Here is a 9,082-nt window from a genome sequence, read left to right on the forward strand (position 1 = left end):
AGGTTTAATCTACTGTGCCCTTCATAAGTATTGGATAGAGGAAGCAGTTTGTCTTGTTTTAGCACAATACTCTGGCAGTTTGGAACTAGGGGGACTATGTTTAAAAGATGTTGTACTCTGAAATTAAAACTTTGAATTAAAGCTGAGAATCTGTACTTTGGCCCCATAGTAATTGTTTGATTTCAAATCCAAATCGTTGGGAGTATAGAGCTAAACGAAGTCAAGATGCTTTCCAACACTTGAAAGGGCTCTTTATGTCTGGGAAACAGGCCTCTGGTGTTCCCAGCTCTGGTCCTCGTCCTGTGGCTGTACTGTTAGCAGGAGGAGGAGGAAGAGGAGGAGAAAGACCCAGGTAGAGACGACTCTTTCCGGGCTACAGTACACATACACATCCCCCTCCTGATCCAGGGAGTGGCCATGTTTGTTTTGTTGTGGTTCAATGTTTTAGGTTGCATTGTGTGGTGTTTGGTTCCTCTGTGGCTCAGTTGGTAGAGCATTGTGCTAACTGTGTTTTACGGTTTGTTTCCCGCTGGGACCATATGTACTGAAAAATGTAGGCACTCACTGCAATGTAAGTTGCTTCAGATAAAGGGGTCAGCTAAATGGCATATATTATTATTATTATTATTATTATTCCTTTGTTTTAGAGAGCCAATCAAACCGTGCAATTACACGGATCACATTGAGTCAGTGGCGAGTCTGTGCTGATAGAGGATGCTTTCAGGGACTGAACGTCCAACTTGTGGTGGCGGTATCCATGCACACATTCCGTTAGCGACTCCCATTGCATCATGGTTTTCATGACATGGCTCTTCCTGCCGCCCATAACATGATTGTAATATCAGAGAAAGGAACTGTTTCCCTTTTTCTGCTTGGGTGTTACTTTCTTTGTTAATTTCCCATTAGCACACAATCGCCGTGGCGACCGGGGGAAGTGGTTTCTATGGTTATCAGTTAGCTCTCAAGTTACTCTGCCCCTTTGAGCTTGTTAGGAAACACTGGGGGGGGACGCTCATGGGTTAATTCCCAGGGACCTGATTGGTGCGGTCCCTGCTTTGCACCCTGGGAGTTTGCGAGCAGTCCATTGTCCCGATCAATGACTGGGTTCCTGAACAGCATGGCCTCATTCCATTTCCAGGGAGGGGCGCGTTGACTTACCAGACCCTGGCAGGGAACTTGGAAGACTCTCTTTTCTTGTTTGTGTGCTGCCAATATTATTAGCAGATCCACACAGGACTGAGCTGTGCACATACAGTATGTGACACAGTCTGATCATTTGGTCCTCATGTCGGGATCCGATGTAATGATCTGACTTTTCTTTCGAAAAATGGGAATACATTTCCGCATTGTTGAAAATCAATAACACATCACTAGTCAACTAACACGGCTTGTTTTGTGAACCTGCTAACAATGTAAAGTAGTGTTGTAGTTAACTACGTAGCAGTGGGGATTACTCACCGAATCCATTTCGTTGCAGTATTTTGGCTTGACTAGCGAGTTTGGGTTGTGATTCTCAAAAAGGTTGAAACGTAGTTCCGTGTTTCAAAAGAAAAGTCCAAACAGTTTGATTGGTTGCCGACATGCGGACCAAATGATCAGACTGTGTCACATATTGCTTGTGATGCTGAGCTGAATGCATGCGTCTGTTAGTAAGACCATTGTTGATGCCTTTTTACAACCACTTGCATCAGGAGAGCTTCCTGGCCTTCTCTGGGCTTCCTCTGGAAACCTCAGATGATGACAGATTAAACAACTCACGACTGCCCCCCACCCCCCCTCTCTCTCTCTCCCTCTCTCTCTCATGCACGCACGCACACTTTCTCTCTCTCTCAACCTGCTCCATTCACATTTTCGACAAGCTCATCGATCCAGCTGACCGAAACCACATCAATGAGTAAGCTGTCACAGAGCCAGACACATGAATGATGTCACCGTATCCGTGAGTGATGTCACCGTGTCCTGTCTGGTGAGCTGTGTTGGAGGAGATATCAGCAGGGAAATCAAAAAATAAAAGTATATATACATATACTGTATACATATATACACAGTATATGCTTTTTAATAGATGCTCTTTTCCAAAGCGATTTACAATACAGAGGCAGATATTTTTTGTATATATGGTCCCAGCAGCAATCGAACCCCCAACCTACGTGTTGCTAGCGCTATGCTCGACCAACTGAGTCACACAGGACCTGGTTACGGACCTGGTGAACCGTGGTGATTGGAGCACGCTTTACTGCATGTGACTTGTCTTGTTAGCTCGTCACTGAAATCATGGATCGTTCGAGACAAGTCGGAAAACTCAGAAATTTGATCTCAGAGTGCGGAAAAATCCATTTGAACTCCATCCCTCGAGCTCGTAATTACGAAGTGGGAAACTATGTCATGTCAACAAGAAGGTAACCACAAGCATGGCAGGAAATTCATAAGCTTACACTGAAGTGAAGTGGAATTATAACAACAATGTTTTTCTAAGGTGTTGAATACGCACTGCAGTTTGTTTTCGTGCATGAGATACACGTTTTTGGAGAGTGGCAAACTTTGCAAGATTGAAAGTTAAAGCGGATATATCTGGCCAGCGTTGGCTGTCACCTGTCACCTCTGTTGTTTGGAATTTCCGACCTCAAATCAATTGAACGCTCCGAACTCGGAGGTCTGTGATTACGCTGCCTTGGTTGAATGACTCCAGGTGCGATAGATGACAATATTATAGGAACTTAAAAGACTCTCCGAAATGTGAATAGGGATGTGTCTGGGTCACAGGTGTCTGTATGTATGTATTGTCTGTATGTATGTCTGTCTATCTGTCTGTCTGTCTCTATGCCTGCCTGCCTGCCTGCCTGCCTGCCTGCCTGCCTGCTTGTCTGTCTGCCTGCCTGCCTGCCTGCCTGCTTGTCTGCCTGCCTGCCTGTCTGCCTGCCTGTCTGTCTGCCTGCCTGCCTGCCTGCCTGCCTGCTTGTCTGCCTGTCTGCCTGTCTGCCTGCCTGCCTGTCTGTCTGCCTGCCTGCCTGCCTGCCTGCCTGCCTGCCTGCCTGCCTGCCTGCCTGTCTGTCTGTCTGCCTGTCTGCCTGCCTGCCTGTCTGTCTTGAAGGTGGTGGCATACAGCCTTTGATAAATTGGGTTTAGATATTGAATTGCCTTGTCAAGACATGAGTTATTGACAAGCATTGTCTGATTAGGCCACGTGTCCCCAAAATATACAAAGATAGAAACAAACACCATACAAAATCACACACATGCAGGCATAGCATACTGCAGTTACAGTATACCACAAAACATACAGGGTTCTTTTGTTTTGTTTTTTTATCAGAAGGAAAAGTCTGCACGCAAAAGGTATTAATCAAGGAGACTGATGGCTTTTCAAGTTAAATATGATTCGCTTTCAACCATCATATGGAAAATAAGGGGGCAACATCTGGGCTTGCTTTCCCACGAGATGCCTGTGTACTCGCTCACACACACACACACACACACACACACACACACACACACACACACACACACACATAGAAACACTCGCTGATACACAAAACCCACTCCCTTCATAAGGTGCTGTTTTTAATACATTTGGAAGGAAAACATTTGAATGCTTTGAATCAGCCTCCCCATGTGAACAGCACACACCAACAGCAGCAGAGGGACAGAGTTAGTAGTGGAAAAAGCTGCCCTCCTTTTCCACTTAGACAATAGGAAATTGATTTATGAGCTTTAATCAGAGTTGGGGAAGGAAAGAAAGATGGGCTGAAAGAGGGAGGGAGAGAGATGGGGGAGAGAGAGAGAGAGAGTAATAACACAATATAAACAAAGTAACAATTGTCTCAACAGTGTGACAGGCTGTGTGATGTCATTATGTAAGAGAGAAATAACTAAACGAAATAATAAAAGTCTGAGAAGAGAACGACAGCGATGTTCTGGATCTCTATTATCACGACATGCCACAACCTTTCCACATTCCGACCCATTCCATCAGGAAGGTTCCGATTCTATGTGTTCTAATGGGTCGAGATTCCAAAAGGTTTAAACTTTATTAGATCTCTGTTATAGTAGATTTGGAATTGCATTGTAGGTTAAAATTGTAAATAATCTACAAAGTACACTCAAAAGCGTAGTTATCAAGATGAGAGACATGACTCCATATTCACCCCTAAAATGAAAGGCCCACTGATTGGCTTTTTCTATTCTAATTCAGGGTGAGAGAGAGAGAGAAGGAGAGAGAGAGAGAGAGAGAGAGAGAGAGAGAGAGAGAGAGAGAGAGAGAGAGAGAGAGAGAGAGAGAGAGAGAGAGGAGCGAGAGACTGAGCGAGAGACTGAGTGGAAAGAATAGCTGGGTGTCAGATGGGCCTGTTGAGAATGGGCTGATGTGGAAAATGCTCAAAAACCGTGACAGGGGGCTACATTTCAGGTACACGCCCACTGACACAGCGTTTTTTATTTCACTCATGGTAAAAATAAAAAATAAAAGATGCCGTGAAACCTCTCCTGGCCGCTGTGGTTGTTGAAGCAGTCAGCCGTTTGGTACAGTATACACACATTTCATTATGTGTAGTAGTGACAAATGTGTGGTATTGTTACAAGGATGAATTTGGGTGCACACACTACTTACTTAACTATCTTAAATGTGTTTTTCACATTACTACACATGATTGCCTCAGCCAATGAACTGTAACCGCTGAGGTCATTTACACATCTTTCTGTTCCTGTCGTCAGACATCTCGAATGGACCCACATTATCCAAACATGGTATGGACAACATCTATGACCTGTCTCCTGTTTCTATGGTTACAACCTGTGTGACCCAGTCAGACACAGGACACCAATACATCAACAACACTTCCCTACCCAGTGGCCCAGTTTGACGTGACCTTTGACCTCTAACCCATGCGTCATCTTCATGTAACGCCGTCACTTGTAATCCGTCTGGAGCCCTCGGTGATGTCCCAGTCTGACAGCAAACCATTCGTCTTTCACTGTTCTTGTTGTGCACGTTTGCTGTTTTGGGAGAAGCAGTTGTCTGTGAATCTGCTATTCCTGGCTGGGTTCCCTAGGTGTGAGGATTTAAATGGTTTTCACCACTGACCTAACCGGGTGGAAGGTCACCGCCTACAGACCAGAATGCCTCGGTCCGCTGCTTTACAAGAGGCTGTACCCCCCCTCCTGTCTGTCTGTCTGTCTGTCTGTCTGTCTGTCTGCCAAGTTACAACCTTGAATAAACTAACACAGACACGGTTCAGGAAGTATCTCTTCAGACTGGAAACATACCGAATTCCTTCGAAAACCTTGCAAAAACCGTAGCCATGCACTTGAACTTTGATCTGATTTCCAATGAGTTATTGGAAGTGGGTAGTGATTCAGATTCTCCTTCCTGTGTGAGAAATCTTTCACTTCCTTCAACAGTCCTCCAGAGTAATGTAACACAGCGTAGAAGAGAGGGTGGTCTGGTCCTCTCCTCTGTTGTGTAAAATTTGTTGTAAAAAATAACAAAAAAGATGATGTGGGATTGGATCGGATACGGTATGAACAGGCCTGCTCATTGTTACCAGGAGACTTGAATTACACCGGGTCTTCTGCAGCAAGGCAAGACTGTGTATGTAAACTCACGATTCCTGTGAAGACAGGCGCGAGACCTACTCTGTCTGTCTCCACTCAGCTGAATTTATTTTTTCTGCGATATATTCCCCCCCCCAGACATTCAGAGAAAGGGGGAGAGATCAAACCGTGCAACTGTGAAGCAGGTAAATAATCAGAGGACAGTTGGAGAATACAGGCCAGTAGGTTGTGTGTGTTTGTGTGTGTGTGTGTGTGTGTGTGTGTGTGTGTGTGTGTGTGCATGACTGGGACAGGATTAAGAGCTCAGCTGTGGGGGGGGGGGGGGTGGGGGTTGTGGGGCAGTGTGGTGACCCATGGTCAGGGGTGGTGGTGGGGGGGAAGGGGGGGGTAAGCAGGGAATGGAGGGCCAATGCCAGGGGCCTCGTCCACCGCTCTAGCCTCGCTGGCCCCTCTCTCCCCCCCCTCCCCTCTCCTCAGGGGGCTGTTGTCCGGCCTCGGGCTAGGCAACTGTATCAACACGGGCCGGGCCTCGCGGAGGTCCCTCCGACCCAGACCCTGGTGGGGGCCTCTGCGCACATCCAGTAAACACAGGGAAAGACAGGGAAAGACATGGAAAGACAGCAGACGTTGAACAACCAGTGGCCCCAGGGGGCATGCTTTTGTGGGTTGCGGATGGAGGTTGAAAACTGTATGCGAGAGCCGTTCGAGAAAGCTTCATTTTTTCTTTGTTGTTGTTGTTGTTGTGTAGTAATGTTAGAAGATGTTAGGGAAGTAAGCTTGCAGGGAAGTATTTATGAGGTGTGGAGTATAGCCTACGGCCTGGGGTGGTTTGGTGTGTGTCGTTGTTTGTTGCAGAGAATGACATCGGTTTCTCAGCTTCAGGAAAGAGGGATGGCGTCTGTTGAGGGGATGCTGTGGCACAAGGTGGTCGTTCACTTTGCACGGGCACAAAGCGCCTGCCATGCAGAATCTACACACACACACACACACACACACACACACTGAGAGAGAGAGAAAGAGACATACAGACACACACACACACACACAGTGAACAGGGCCAGGTGTAACACGTGTAACACGATGGTACGATCCACCTCACTGTAACATGATGGTACGATCCCCCTCACTGTAACATGATGGTACGATCCCCCTCACTGTAACATGATGGTACGATCCTCCTCACTGTAACATGATGGTACGATCCTCCTCACTGTAACATGATGGTACGATCCTCCTCACTGTAACATGATGGTACGATCCACCTCACTGTAACACGATGGTACGATCCTCCTCACTGTAACATGATGGTACGATCCTCCTCACTGTAACATGATGGTACGATCCCCCTCACTGTAACATGATGGTACGATCCTCCTCACTGTAACATGATGGTACGATCCCCCTCACTGTAACATGATGGTACGATCCCCCTCACTGTAACATGATGGTACGATCCACCTCACTGTAACACGATGGTACGATCCCCCTCACTGTAACATGATGGTACGAGCCTCCTCACTGTAACACGATGGTACGATCCCCCTCACTGTAACATGATGGTACGATCCTCCTCACTGTAACATGATGGTACGATCCTCCTCACTGTAACATGATGGTACGATCCCCCTCACTGTAACATGATGGTACGATCCCCCTCACTGTAACATGATGGTACGACCCCCCTCACTGTAACATGATGGTACGATCCCCCTCACTGTAACATGATGGTACGATCCCCCTCACTGTAACTTTAACACGATGGTACGATCTACCTCACTGTAACACGATGGTACGATCCTCCTCACTGTAACTTTAACACGATGGTACGATCCTCCTCACTGTAACCTTAACACAGCCATTAAAGCCACGTAGGAACAGAAACTATAAAAGTAATGCCTCGGATTAACTTAATGAAATACTGTGATACCAGCTGTTATTTTTGGATGCGCTCCTCAGCCTTAGCATTAAAGACCTGTAACTTGCATGGTATTTTTCCTATGGGTTTTATGTGTGCTCTGCGACATTTAAGTGTGAGCTGAGACCGGCACACTAGTTTCCACGCATGTAGGGGCCCCAACTGGCTAAAAGGCTTTTTTTTACGTTTTTTTTTTAATGAGCAGGTTGTTTTCATGTTGTAATTAGTGGTTTCCAGTACACTGTACCTGCAGATGAAAGCTTCCAAGAAAGTTCTAAAGGCTACAATCGTCTGCCCATGTGTCGCACTTCATATTACAGTACATACGACACTGGGACCTGACCTCTGCTGCTGAAGTGAAATTCAATCAATTTAGCTGAGTACAAAAGGTTTTGTGTTGTAATTGCATATCCCCTGTATCTAGGTCACAAGGAAAGAACCTGTCATTTATGACAATGCTGATGATATACTGGCTTTTGCAGACACACGCACACACATACACACAGGCACACACACACACACACAAACACACACTAAGAGCAGTCTGTCATAACAGACACTGGGTTTGTTATGACAACACAAAGGGCACCCTACAGCACAGTCATCTTTATGTACTGACATTATTTTGGTCTCCCTCATGTGGGTTTCTGGGTATTTTCTACAACTAGTCTGTAGGTTAGACTGTACTGTAGTGTACATACATCCAACAGCATCACAGCATGCCAGTCCCTACCAGGGTCATACATCCAACAGCATCACAGCATGCCAGTCCCTACCGGGGTCGGAAACCAAAAAGCAGTTGCCCTTCACTGCTTCCCTATGGCATCTGGTGACAATCAAGAACACCTCTATGTACAGTAACCAGAAGGGGTTCGATAAACCACGCTTTCGGCAATGAGTAACCTTGTCTCAGACCTGAAGATTTGGCTCAGTTCTTCTCTGAGTTAATTCCTATAGGCTTTTAGCTCTTTTCGCAGGCTAAAACAGTCTTTTGGCACACAAGGCTCTTAAAATACACTGCAAAATAGTGAGCTCTCAAAAACAGAACAAAAAGCAATAAAATGGGGGGAAATATGACTTAAAATAAGCAAAAATATCTGTCAACAGAACAGGAAAATGTCACTTGCCAAGATGTTCTTAAAACGAAAATCAAAAATAATCTTAAAAGGCTCAGACAGAAAACAGGCATATATCTTGATTTAAGATATTTCATCTTACTCAGATTTACTTTTTGCAGTGTAGTCTATTCCCCCTACTACGGGATAATCGATTCATAATTGCTTCAAAGCAAGTAAAATATATCTTAAAAGTAGACAAAAACAAGCATATATTGCCTTGATTTAACTTATGTGACAGCAGCTGGTGAAACCCGGAACACGTCTGCAACCAACCATGGGTTCTGACTTTTATTCTGAAAAATCTCAATAAATTTCAACGTTGTTGAAAATCAATGACACACTCGCTAGATAAGCCAAAATATTGCAATGCAATGGATTCGGTTTTCAGTGAGTAAGTCAGTGTAAAGTAGTGGGGATTACTCACCGAATTGCATTGCAATATTTTGGCTTGATTAGTGAGTATGCCATTGATTTTCAACAATATTGAAATTTGCAGTGTGGT

This window comes from Nansenia antarctica (genome assembly GCF_963989245.1).
Source record: "Nansenia antarctica genome assembly, chromosome: 11".
NCBI classification, from domain to species: domain Eukaryota; kingdom Metazoa; phylum Chordata; class Actinopteri; order Argentiniformes; family Microstomatidae; genus Nansenia; species Nansenia antarctica.